The sequence below is a fragment of the Triturus cristatus genome, chromosome 4_1, assembly GCF_964204655.1.
Source record: "Triturus cristatus chromosome 4_1, aTriCri1.1, whole genome shotgun sequence".
In the NCBI taxonomy this organism is placed as follows: domain Eukaryota; kingdom Metazoa; phylum Chordata; class Amphibia; order Caudata; family Salamandridae; genus Triturus; species Triturus cristatus.
Window position 1 is genome coordinate 109,574,800 of NC_140585.1, and position 13,783 is coordinate 109,588,582.

The window sequence follows — 13,783 nt, forward strand, 5'->3', positions numbered from 1 at the left end:
TTTCCTTATTGGCTCTTTCTTGTGTGTTCTGGGAGTGCTTTTGGTTAATGTATACGAACATTATATAGTATATAACCCTGTGCGCCACAGAGTGAAGTGGCAGTCTCCTGAGAACCTACTTTGTGTACTTCTAGGATAACTGTACTAGCTGCAGCTAAATAAATCTGATCTTCTAACGCCGACAGAGTGTCCCGTGTCTCTGTGTAGCTAAGCAGGAGAACTCCGGAGACTTGGGCGTACCCTGCGCTGCCAGGCCCAAAAGGTTCTGGTTCTTCAAGACAGCTAAATCTATCTAAAGCCAGAACTAATAAATGACGCAACATAAATGGTGCCTTTTGAGCGCTGTGCCGAGCCTTAATCTCGCTCACGCAGATCCTCATTAGCAAAGATTCCAGTGCAAGGCAGAGTTCTCAGCCAGTAACTCCAATGACTGCTCAAGCCTAGCACTTCTAGACATCACACCAGAGGTTGGTAATTCTCTCCTTGCTCAAGGAGTTGTTTTTGATCCCTTACCAGCTTTAATCTGCGGTTTCCTGAACTGAACCAGGATGTCTCCATTAGCTAGGCTGTAGTTTGGCTGAAAAAGCAGTAGCCCACCATTTGCAGCAGTAGAGTTGGAAGTATGGTAATGCTATGCAGAATTAGTTCAACATATCCTATATTTACATTCTCATCCTGCTCAGTATAAAACATTTGATAATGCTGCAAACAGCCCCTTCTAGTGGAAGTTAAGTGTTTGTGCCTGCATCAAATATCCAATATAAATCCAAGAGACCCTGAACCCCACATACATTTGGCAGGCACTGTGCACTTTTGCCACTAATAAGAAGCTGATTGGAAACAATCAATACTCGACTATAGAAAAGTGGAGCACTATGTAGTGAGCCTGGTAGGGCTTCACTGTGCAATGCTCTCACAATACCCCAAAGATGGTCCTTTGCATTCACACTAATAAATCCTTAGCTCAGCTCTGGTAGCGTGGCACTGACCAGTCAGGCTTTAATAGGGGAACACGTGTTGAGTGTTTCAGAGCACCAATATGGACGATAAGTAATTGACACGACTCAAAAGAAGTCTGACACCAATTTATAAATAATAAGCAGATTCCTGACACCAAAACGAGCACATGCAGATCAATATAACTGGAGTTATGGATTTCAAAAGGAAAAATAAATCAGTTAAATTCCCAAAAACAAAACTTTAGCGTTGCGGTCAATGGAGAAAGCCCTAGTGACAATCGGCCACTTGCAGGTCGAGTCCCGTGGAATCCACTGGGGGCTAAGGTGGTGCGGGTTCCAGGACCAGGCCACGCCAGTCATTTGAATTTTATCAGCCGGGTGCAGAGTGGTGCCGGCTGTCCCAGATGCTGAACCGTGAGCCGAGGGCAGCTGTTTTTACTGCTAAGAAGGTGCTGGCGAGGAAAAGGATTTCACAGCTCGACAAAGGGACCACTGGTGAGGTATGTTGGAGGTGCTGCGGAGCTCCCTCAAGGTGCAGAGTCGAACACAGGTTGTGGTAGCTGACCTGACCACCAACAAGCCTTGTCAGCGGCAAAGACAGCGTGGAGTTACTTCGACGCCCGGGAGCTCGGGGACAATGGTAGCCTCCGAAGCTTGCTGGAGACCCCATCCAACCCGACCATCTGTGCCACCGACCACGGCCCCAGCAGGGAGCCACTACAGTGGTCGCGCCCTAGTGCCGCCGGGGCACCGCTCACCCCTCCCCACCCCCTCCCAAGGGGAGGGGGCAGGGACACCGACTGGTGTCCCCCTCTCCTCGTGCTGGCCGGATATGACGCACAAGCGCGTCACTTCCTGGCCCCTGTGGGGAAGGGGAGGCTATTTAGCCTTCCCCCACCCTCCTGGCGACCTCTTTGTCGCCCACCACGCAAGGTGGTATGCCTAGGGGGTTTCACCACAGAGGGAACTGAGCGGGCATACTTCCCATAAGGAATAAGGGATACATGGCAAGGGCAGGAGGGCTCCTTGCCCATTGCCACGCACGTCTGGTCATGAGCACTCCTGTGCGTCAGGATTTAGTAGACAAAGGGACTGTTCAAAGGTGAAGTATAATCCTTCTCGCCTTAATAGCCAAAGTAGGCAGGCGGGTGGGGGAGTGGTCACCTAGCTTGCGGGCTGCTGTCCCATAGATGGGCCACGCAGGTGTTCAGGCACACACGGTGCTAAAAAGACGGCAGCTAGGTGAGATCAGCAAATAGATGGGGCAATGTGAGCCTTGGTGATGCATTCGCCCCGCCCACAGTTGGCACGGGGCAGAGGCATGTGATGCAGTGGAACATTCTCGCAGGAGTGTGAAGAGTTCTTGGCACAACTTCTCAGGCTTAACGGGCCTTTGGTTTCATCAGACACTATCTGCCCAGGCTAGCGTCAAGGGCTTTAGGATACAGATGGGGCCATCCATAACCAGTTGGGATGGTTCTCTGCATCCAGATTTGCAGGAAGCTCTAGACAGAAGAGGCCGCAGCTGCTCTGGTGGGGGGCCCTGGCGGCGACGGTGAGCCACCTCCAGGGCTGTGGCGGAGTTACAGGGCGATCTGGAAGCAGGCCGGTACAAAGGGTACCTCTGCGATGCACCATAGGGGGTGCCTGAGCCAAAACCGAGGAGCCTCAGGGGAGGGTCCTGGAAACCGTGTCGGCGCCCCACTAGTCCTGCGGGCGGTTGTGGGTCTGAACAACCGGGGGGTTTGCTATGCGACGCTCCGCCCCGAGAGGGGGGGCGTGAGTAGAAGTTACCAACGGCACGTGATCGTAGAAAGAATCACCTGGATGGCAGCAACGGCGGGGTTCGCTCCCGCGCTGCCCGGCTCATCAGGCGGGCAGGCGGCCCAGTTGGTTGCCTGCCCTTGGATCGCCCGTAAGATAACCCACCCATTACATATTGTAATATGTAATAAACCTGCAGCAAATTTTACCCAACTCAACAGTCTGTGTGTGTGTTATTTGGGTATGCATTTTGGGGGAGGGGGGATAGAGGGGTGCCTCTGGCGGTACTATGTGCCTTACAACTGCCTTCTCTCCAACTCACCCCTACAACCCGACAATCCTGCACCCCTTCATGTGGCTCTCTTAAGTTTCGTGGATTGTCGGCCCTCACCTGGCGTTTTCAAAAGGAAAAAAACACGATCTACTCCAAAATATCACAAATGCCTCTTCTCCTCAGCCAAACAGAACATCAACCATTTCAGAGCTACTCAGTGGAACCACCAGCAACCACCCCCCAGTGGCGTAACAGAACACGATCCACCACCCCCACACCCCTGCAGAGAATGGTGGGGGCTCCGTCTCTGGTATCTCACATTTGTCAGCAACCGCCTGCTGCCGATTCTGAAACAAATAAGATGTTTTCCTGTTTATTTGTCGCTTTTTGCTGCTGGTTTCACGTGTTTCGACTCTTGCAGCCACAGGTATGAATAACGTCCGGGAAAGCGGGGGAGGAACGGGAAGAAAGAGAGAGAAAGGGAAAGGGGAACGAAAGAAAGGGAAGAGGGAGGCAGTGTCTGGGAGAGAAGACTTGGTGAGGTTGAGAAGGAAAGAAGACGGATGAAAGAATAAACAGAGGAAAATTTGTATGTGGATAATGCAGACGAAAACGAAAAGTGCTCAACGTGCACTGGCCTTTCCAACCCGAGCACATGCCAATCTAGCGGGAGGAGCAGGTTGTGGAAGATGTGTCACGTGACCCTCGTATAACACGGATCACTAATGTGGACGCACTGTGTGTTTTAATAATTCACTATCAGAACTTAAACCCAGTAGAAAGCGCAGAGGGAGGCTTGGTGTGTCATTACCACAGGGTAAGAGGCCACGTGGCCTCTCCCGAAACAGGGAGGAGTCGGAGGGGCCAAACTTTTACTGTTCGTTAGCGGTGACTGACAGCAACAGAGGGGCGGGCTCGACATCATGATACATGTAAGCATGAGTTCAGATCCTGTTTGGATGGCTATTAGTAATCGCCAGCCATGATAAGCTCCCAGCGGGAGGTAAATATAACCCGGACCAAAATAACTCTCACCCTCCCCCCCCCCCCCGAGTTGGACCTACAACAGTCCTCGTCCGTCTCATGCTTAGTGATGTATTTGCACTTTCACTGAAAAGAAAGTGACCGGACACGAGCCTCACTCTTTCTCAATTCCACCAGTAGTGCACTCAGAGGCGCGTGCCTCCACAGGTGGCTCTGTGGCGCAATGGATAGCGCGTTGGACTTCTAGGCAGGCTGTGAAGGCATTCAAAGGTTGTGGGTTCGAGTCCCACCAGAGTCGTTTTGATACAGAGCGCTCCAGGTGAATTCATACCTTTAGAGAAAGAGCACAAGGGGCAGGATTGCTTTGTCGCGTGTTTTTCCAGAGCTGCTTTGGGTTCCCCAGCTCTGGGGGCTCTGTGCAGTCCCTGCTGCTGGGAGCCCTGATGAAGCCCCCCTGTAGCATCACATATGGGCCAAAACTTGTGAGCAGTGACTCCTTCTCACATGCAGGACATTTGCCCAGTGCACTGGGCAGGGAGGGGCTTCATCCACTCATTGCTGTACAGGTGTGAGGGAGTCTTTGCACTTTGTGCACACAGGGTCTGTAGACTTTTTACATCCGGGGCGGTTTCTCCAGAGAACCGCATTAGGTTATCTGTGGTGGGTGCACTGGGCCTGGTCAGGGGTTGAACAGAGTGCGGTCCAGGCAGGTTCTGGATTTGGTCACTATTCTCGAGATGGACAGGGAATCCAGGATGGTTTTAGGAACTATTCCTACTTGTGTCTCAGTTGTGGCTTCACCGGACACCGTGGCAGCGCCAGTCAAAAGAAACAGGATCCTTCAGAGTCAATACAATGGCCTTCCTAAATGTTCCATCAAATCCTTTTTCCCTAAGCTGGATTCTGGATTGGACAGTTTGACCCCACCCATCCTTCATTGGAGCAAGTTTTATTCCAAAGGAACCCCAGGAAGATGCCCAGGGCACCTTCCAATCCATATTCCTGCCTGACAAGGCTCACCTGTGACCTCCATCTTGGTGGCCACTTGCACACAGTGTTCCAGAATGGATTTCTGCCTCCATGAAGCTTGGATTACATGCTCACCCCATGCTCATCCTACCACATGTATGCAGCATACACACGTGCTCACCATCCATGTCTCACACAGATGTAGAGGAATGCCCAGGTGAAACGCGCTGTAGGATCAATTTAACCAGGAGGGGCCAGCGTGCGCTCTCCATTGAAGGTCCCAGTCAGCATGCTGCCACCCTCACCAGTCTTCCCCAACCAGGACACATGCCAGGAGTCACCTCCCAAAGAGCGATGTACTTTACGTGCCCCAATCTGGATGTCAAGCCGCTTTACTACACTTCATGCCTGGCGCAAACACTCCTAATTCTTGTGTGTCCTGCAGAGAAGAAGAAAAACCTGCAGTGACTTACAGCAAAAAGAGAACCCAGGGAAGGGCAGCACGTGCACTGACACTCCAGGGACTGACCAAAGTCCAAGGAATCCTGTCCTGTACTCCTGAACCTCCACCACACCTCAGTCTACACCCAATGACCCTCCAGGGGAGACCAATGTCCAAGGAATCTTGTCCTGATTTCCTGAACCTCCACCAAATATCTCACGCTCAGTCCCCACCCCATGACCCTCTCCAGCAACCGACCAATGTCCAAGGAATCCTGTCCTGATTTCCTGACCTCCACCAAATACCTCACGCTCAGTCCCCACCCACTGACCCTCCAGGGACAGACGAATGTCCAAGGAATCCTGCCCTGATATCCAGAATCTCCACTACACCTCACGCTCAGCCTCCATCCACTGACCCTCCAAGGGAGACCAAAGTCCAAGTAATCCTGTCCTGATTTCCTGAACCTCCACCAAATATCTCACGCTCAGTCCCGACCCAGTGACCCTCCAGGGACAGACCAATGTCCAAGGAATCCTGTCCCGAACTCCTGAACCTCCACCACACCTGACGCTCAGTTTACACCCAATGACCCTCCAGGGGAGACCAATGTCTAAGGAATCCTGTCCTGATCTCCTGAACCTCCAGCAAATGCCTCACGCTCAGTCCCCACTCCATGACCCTCTCCAAGAACCGACCAATGTCCAAAGAATCCTGTCCTGATTTCCTGACCTCCACCAAATACCTCACGCTCAGTCCCCACCCACTGACCCTCCAGGGACAGACCAATGTCCAAGGAATCCTGTCCTGATCTCCTCAATCTCTACCAAATATCTCACTCTCATTCCCCACCCAATGACCCTCCAGGGACAGACCAGTGTCCAAGAAATCCTGTCCTGAGCTCCGGAACCTCTACCAAATACCTCAAGCTCAGTCCCCACCTAGTGACCCTTCAGTGCTAAACCTCTGGCACGTTCAGTCCTGTTGGATATGATGCCCGCCTCCCCTGCCTATTCTACTGATGCCAGTGCCCTGTGCCCCCTCCAGACTCTTGACCAGTGACAAAGCTGTGGGCAGAACTGCTAATTCTGACCATTGCCTCTATAGTGCCGCCAAATCCTGCATCATGGCGCATATTAATGACGCACCCTAATGGTGCAAACGATTGATCAAGATGAGATTCAGGGCTGCCACACGGATAGTTCACCCATCACTGGCACGCACGGGCGGCTCCTCCATTAGGGCGGAGGAGCGTCGCCCCACTGCTTTCTCGCAGTGCAAGAAGCAGAAACATAAAATGGCATTTTAAATACTATTTTATGTTTCTGCTTCTCGCACTGTGAGATAGCAGAATGTATGCCTGATTGGGAGCGGGCGGGTGGGTGGGTCAGGGAGGAGTGGCTTGCCTAATGCTGTGAGCCCACCAAACCAGTCATGCGCACTCTCCATTTTCTCTATGTAATGGCCTCCCTACAGGCACCCGGCTGGGCGCCGTCAGCACCAGTCACAACACTGCCATTGCAGCATTTTGATTGGCTTAGGGGAAGGGAGGGAGGATGCCTGCTTCCTGACGCGAGACCCGGCCAGGAGGGGAGGCGGCTCGGGACCAGGTAAGTGAAGTTTTTTTATTTAACCTGTTTCTCGTCTCCCAAATGTATCAAAACTGCTTGATGGGGGCCTGGAAACCAGGGGGGGAGTAGGGATAGGGAGGGGGCGGGTTACACATGATATTGCTGTGCATTATTGATAAAGATGAGTGCGGAAGAGGAGCGGTAGGAAAACATCTCTTGAGGTGCACAGAGGAAGAGGAAAGGTCCAGAGTTGTGACTGACGGAGGGATAAATGAGGGAGGAGGGTTGACACAAGGGACAGAGGGTGAGAGAGGAAGGAATTCATTTTGAGACAGGTGGATGATGAAGGAAGAGAGACAGATGCGAAGGAGGGAAGAAGAAAGCACAGGGAAAAGACTGGCGAACTGGGGAATAAATTAAAAATAGAGAAAAAATAGATAAAGAAAAAAGCCTCTTGCCGAAACCCGGGACCTTTATCCTCAGTCTAACACTCTCACAACTGAGCTATTTTGGCTGGCTGTCAGGAATGAGAGTGCAGCTTCCTTAGTGACCAGAGCTAATATGTTGAATACTGTGATGAAGAAGTAAACATTGTAAGTAGTTAACACCCGCTTTGGCCCCTCTCAAACCCCTCCCTGAAACAGGAAGAGGCGGGTGGGAACATATAGATAGGGTGGGGTTTGAAATGAAAATTTACTTCATGTTATGAGATGCTAAGTTGGAGTAACAAGGTCTGGGCGTAACAACTTAATAGATATAACATCTATCTGTTTCTTCTACGTTCCCCACCCATGGATACCACTCACCCACTCTCCGCCCACCCATTCTTCCCATTTAGGCATCCCCTCTAAGCTGCATGGAACCAAACCTTGGTCTCAGCGACGATACCATGCCAACTGGTGCCGCCCCCAAGCTGATGATGCAGTGTGTGGTAGGGAGAGAGGTCCCTCTCAATGCATTGTGCACAAGTGTGGTGGAAGCTGTCACTTGGCATCATTATGTACCCATGAGACACGCTGGACAGGAGGAGGAGAGAACCATGTCACCTGCATGTGGGTTACTGGTGGATCCTGCGTTGGGTCCTGTGATCATGCTGTGGGGCCCGCGTGTGAGGCAGTCTTCACATGGGGTGGCACCTGGCTGTAGATTAGGAGGGTCCAGGGAGGCCCCTACCAGGATGTGCTCTCCTTTGGAAATGAAATGCCCGGTAGAGGGATGGACGGGGTGACAGGCGTGGGAGGAGGGTCTGTCTGTCTGCTGTAGTGTCCTCATGGTCCATGGATGCCGCGTGGGGCTGCTGTAGTGTCCTCATGGTCCAGGGGTGGCCTGGGGGCTGCTGTTGTGTAATCGTGGTCCATGGATGACCCTCGGGGGCTGCTGTAGTGTCCTTTTGGTCCATGGTTGGCCCGGAGGGGCTGCTGTAGTGTCCTTGTGCTCCATGGCTGACCCTAGGGGGCTGCTGTAGTGTCCTCGTGGTCCATGCATGACCCGGGGGCTGCTGTAGTGTCCTCGTGGTCTGTGGATGACCTGGGGGCCTGCTGTAGTGTCCTGCAGTCCATGGATGACCCGGGGGGCTGCTGTAGTGTCCTTGTGCTCCATGGCTGTCCCTAGGGGGCTGCTGTAGTGTCCTTGTGCTCCATGGCTGACCTTAGGGGGCTGCTGTAGTGTCCTTGTGGTCCATGCATGACCCGGGGGCTGCTGTAGTGTCCTCGTGGTCTGTGGATGACCTTGGGAGACTGCTGTAGTGTCCTCATGGTCCCTTAATGTCCCGGGGGCTGCTGTAGTGTCCTCATGGTCCCTGAATGTCCCGGGGGCTGCTGTAGTGTCCTCATGTTCCATGGGTGACCTGGGAGCTGCTGTAGTGTCTGTGTGGTCCATGGATGACCTGGGGGGGCTACTGTTGTGTCTGCGTGGTCCATGGATGACCTGGGGGGGCTACTGTTGTGTCTGCGTGGTCCATGGATGACCAGGGGGGCTGCTGTAGTGTCCTAATGGACCATGTGAAGAAATAAAAACCTTTTTAGGGGTTCACTGATACACCTGGTCCTTTAACCCAACAAAGAAGAGATTGGCACGGAAGCTGAAATATAGGAAATAATGCATTTATTAACCTCACATGAGGGAGACTGCGTCATACAGTGCCCTCAGGCCAGTGTAGGAGACAGTCTAAGGAGTACAGAGAACAGGGGCCTTATATATGCATTTGTTACATAGTCAGCATAAAACCAAGGGGAGGTCCCGGCACATACAAGAATACTATTTGACTAATATGGGTATACAAAATGTGATTGCTCAACAAAGTGGGAGGGGAGACTAAACTGCTTACATCAGTAAGAATAGCCTAACAGTTCTACATTAGGAGCAGGTGCATTCTGGCAGCTACAGGTCTTTCTGAGCATGTGCAAGGCTCTGGAAGAGGGAGAAAGCACCTGGTGAGCACATGGCTAACTAAAAAGGCTGCTAGGAACAAAATGGCTTTTAGCTCATGCTAACAGCAATTCCTGCAATCTTAAACACATGGCTGCCCTGGGAGGCTGTTGTAGTTTCTTTGTGGTCCGTGGATGACCTGGGGGGCTGCTGTAGTGTCCTTGTGGTCCATGTATGACTGGGGGGGCTGCTGTAATGTCCTCGTGGTCCATGGATGACCCGGAGGCTGCTGTAGTGTCCTTGTGGTCCATGTATGGCCTGGGAGGGCTGCTGTAGTGTCCTCGTGGTCCATGGGTGACCTGGGGGGCTGCTGTAGTGTCCCTGTGGTCCATTTATGACCTAGGGGGGCTGCCGTAGTGTCCTCGTGGTCCATAGATGCCCTGGGGGGGCTGCAGTAGTTACTTTGTGGTCCTTGGATGACCTGGGGGGCTGCTGTAGTGTCCTCTTGGTCCATGGGTGACCTGGGGTGCTGCTGTAGTGTGTTCGTGGTCCATGGATGACTTGGGAGCTGCTGTAGTATCCGCGTGGTCCATGGGTCACCTGGGGGGCTGCTGTAGCATCTGCGTGGTCTATGGATGACCGGGGGGCTGCTGTAGTGTCCCCATGGTCCATGGATGCCCTGGCGGCTGCTGTAGTGTCACTGTGATCCATGGATATCCTGGGTGGGATTATGTAGTCTCCTCGTGGTCCTTGGATGACCTGTGGGGTTGCTGTAGTGCCACCGTCGTCCATGGATGACCTGGGGAGCTGCTGTAGTGTCCTCATGGTCCATGGATGCCCGGGGGGGGGGGCTGCTATAGTGTCCTCATGGTCCATGGATAAACTGAGGGGGGCTGCTGTAGTGTTCTTGTTGTCCATGGATGATCTTGGGGTGCTGCTGTGGTGTCCTCGTGGTACCTGGTTGACCTGGGGGGGGGGGGGCTGCTAAAGTTTCTTTGTGGTCCATGGATGCCCTGGGGGGGCTGCTGTAGTGTACTCGGGATCCATGAATGACCTGGGGGACTGCTGTAGTGTTCTTTCGGTCCATGGGTGACATGGGGGCTGCTGTAGTGTCCTCATGGTCCATGGTTAACCTGGGGGGCTGCTGTAGTGTCCTCGTGGTCCATGTATGACCTGGGTGGGGGTTGCTGTAGTGTCCGCGTGTTCCATGGATGATCTGGGGGGACTGCTGTAGTGTCCTCGTGTTCCATGGATGATCTGGGGGGCTGCTGTAGTGTCCTCGTGGTCCTTGGATGATCTTTTCGGGGGCTGCTGTACTGTCCTCATGGTCCATGGATAACCTGGGGCGCTGCTGTAGTGTCCTCGTGGTCCATGGTTGACCTGGGGGGTGGCTGCTGTGATTTCTTTGTGGTCCATTTGTGACCCAGGGGCTGATGTAGTGACCTCGTGGTCCATGGATGACCTGGGAGGCTGCTCTGGTATCCTCATGGTCGATGGATGACCTGGGGGGGGCTGCTGTTTTGTCCTTGTGGTCCATGGATTGCCTGGGGGCTGCTGTAGTGTCTTTGTGGTCCATGGGTGACCTGGGGGTTGCTGTAGTTTCCTCGTGGTCCATGGATGACCCTGGGGGGCTGCTGTAGTGTCCTCATGGTCAATGGATAACCTGGGGAGCAGCTGTAGTGTCCTCGTGGTCCATGGATGACCTGGGGGTGTAATGTCCTCGTGGTCCATGGATGACCCTGGGGGGCAGCTGTCGTGTCCTCGTGGTCCCTGGATGACCTGGGGGGCTGCTCTGGTGTCCTCATGGTCGATGGATGACCTGGGGGGGCTGCTGTAGTGTCCTTGTGGTCCATGGATGGCCTGGGGGCTGCTGTAGTGTCTTTGTGGTCCGTGGGTGACCTGGGGGTTGCTGTAGTTTCCTCGTGGTCCATGGATGACCCTGGGGGGCTGCTGTAGTGTCCTCATGGTCAATGGGTAACCTGGGGAGCAGCTGTAGTGTCCCCGTGGTCCATGGATGACCTGGGGGGCTGCTGTAGTGTCACTGTGATCCATGGATGACCTGGGGGGCTGCTTTAATGTCCTCATTGTCCATGGGTGACCTGGGGGGCTGCTGTAGTGTCCTCGTGGTCCATTCATGACCCTAGGGGGCTGCTATAGTGTCATAGTGGTCCATGGATGACCCTGGGGGGCTGCTGTAGTGTCTGCGTGGCCCATGGATGACCTGGGGGCTGCTGTAGTGTCCTCGTGGTCCCTGAATGTCCCGGGGGCAGCTGTAGTGTCCTCATGGTCCTTGGATGACCTGGGGGGCTGCTGTAGTGTCTGCGTGGTCCATGGGTGAACTGGGGGGCTGTTGTATTGTCCTCGTGGTCCATGGCTGACCTGGGAGGCTGATGGAGTGTCCATGTGGTCCATGGATGACCTGGGGGGGCGCTGCTGTAGTCTCCTCGTTGTCCATGGATGACCTGGGAGGATGCTGTAGTGTCACTGTGGTCCATGAATGACCTGGGGGGCTGCTGTAGTGTCCTCGTGGTCCATGGATGACCCTGGTGGGGCGGCTGTAGTGTCCTTGTGGTCCCTGGATGACCCAGGGGACTGCTATGGTGTCCTCATGGTCGATGGATGACCTGGGTAGGGGAATGTTGTAGTGTCCTAATGGTACATGGATGGCCTGGGGGCTGCTGTAGTGTCTTCGTGGCCCATGGATTACCCTGGGGGGCTGCTGCAATGTCACCGTGGTCCATGGGTGACCTGGGCTGCTGCTGTAGTTTCCTCGTGGTCCATGGATGACCCGGGGGGGCTGCTGTAGTGTCCTCGTGGTCCATGGATAACCTGGGGGGCTGCTGTAGTGTCCTCGTGGTCCATGGATGACCTAGAGGGCTGCTGTAGTGTCCTTGTGGTCCATGGGGAGACTTGCATCTTTTTAATGTTAGGGGGCGGTGTGTCCTGGTAGCGGCACCCACGGTGGACCCTTGGGTAGGACACCCCACAGCCGGGCACTATGCATGGGGCAGCTGCCGTGGGTCCAGCTTGTGAGCGCCCCCTACCTGAAGAACATGTGATGAGGGAAGTCCCTGCAGTGGCAGCTTTATCTCAGAAGCGCCTGTCTTTTTATCTACAAAGAAGGACAATTCATAGAGCAGGTTTGAGTCCTCTTTTTGATAAATCGAGTCCAGAGTTTATTCATTGAGTCAACACAAAGGCAGAATTTTTTTGTACACTCTCTCCACGCTCAGGGCGTTGGTTTAGGAATAGCCATGTATTAGTCAGAGGGGTGGTTTAGTGACAAAGCTCCCAACTGTGGGGTCCGTGGACCAGACTGGTTTAAAAATACATGTTTTGATGCTCAGACATTCAGACCAGGATTAAAATGTTGGATTTAATGGCAGCTATTGCACAAAATACCAGACCCCGTTTAGGAGATACATTTTAATTTCTTTGTATAGTCTTCAAGTGGGAGCTGAAATGTAAGTGGGTGCAATGCCTCATGGACACCCCAAGAGACAAAGTCAATGAACCCCAAATATTCTTCATGCTACTCATGGCTAGAATTAAATGTAAAACAACTGCTCACGATTGTAATTTTATGTGGAGTATCATCCGTCAAATAAAAGAATACGAACGTGCGTAGTTTGCGCCAGTAGTGTAGTGGTATTATGCAAGTTACCGGTTCTTGCGAATCTTGTTCGATTCTTGGCTGACGCACACCTTGAAAATATAAAAAGTCTTTAATCACAAGAGTTGTGAACGTGACTCAATCACGTTGCTATTTAGGAAGCCACGGGCAGAGCACTGACCGGAAGTAGTGAGATTATTTCCGCAAAGATTGAGAAAGGCAGTTATCTGAAATTTTGAGCATTTCTTACTTGATGGAGACCAATCATTCGCGAGCTAAGAGCTGATTTTGCAGCAAATTGCGCGCACAAAAACTTCTTAAGTGAACGGAAAGAAACAACATCGCTGTGACCGAGCGCTCTAGACATCTTCTCTGTTCTGATTAAAAATATAGGGGCATATTCTCAAGGACCTATTGCTGAGTTAGTGGCACTTTATCGCTGCCAAAGTGGCGATAAATGTATCTCACCATTCACAAGCTGGTGCTAACAGCTGATATCACCAGTTTTCCTGCGATAGCAGCCGCAAAAAACATCGCCACAGATGACTCCGGCAACTAACGCTAATGAGATGCAGAGTAGGCGTTCCCGTGCAAAAAGCCGCGACAACATCACTTCCCAACATTTTCAACGACCAGCCAGATTGGCGATAAGAACACAAAACATGCGATAAGGCGCGTTAGCAGCAGGGATTTAACACCTGCTCCGACCTGGTGTTAAGTCGGACGACACCCCGTACCATAAAGTGAGCCCAGCCCAGAGCCACACCTGAATAACAGATGCCATGGAGCTATTCATCATGCAGCTCAGAGCCCCAAGAGGGCCACAACACCCACCGCCAC

At 52.9% G+C, this 13,783-nt stretch overlaps 1 non-coding gene across 1 annotated transcript; it reads left to right on the plus strand.

Moving 5' to 3' along the window:
- Window positions 1-4,190: 4,190 nt before the first annotated feature.
- On the plus strand, window positions 4,191-4,279 carry TRNAR-UCU (transfer RNA arginine (anticodon UCU)). The gene is given in 2 exon segments: window positions 4,191-4,227; window positions 4,244-4,279. It is a non-coding gene; the product is annotated as a tRNA-Arg (tRNA).
- The last annotated feature ends 9,504 nt before the right edge of the window (window positions 4,280-13,783 follow it).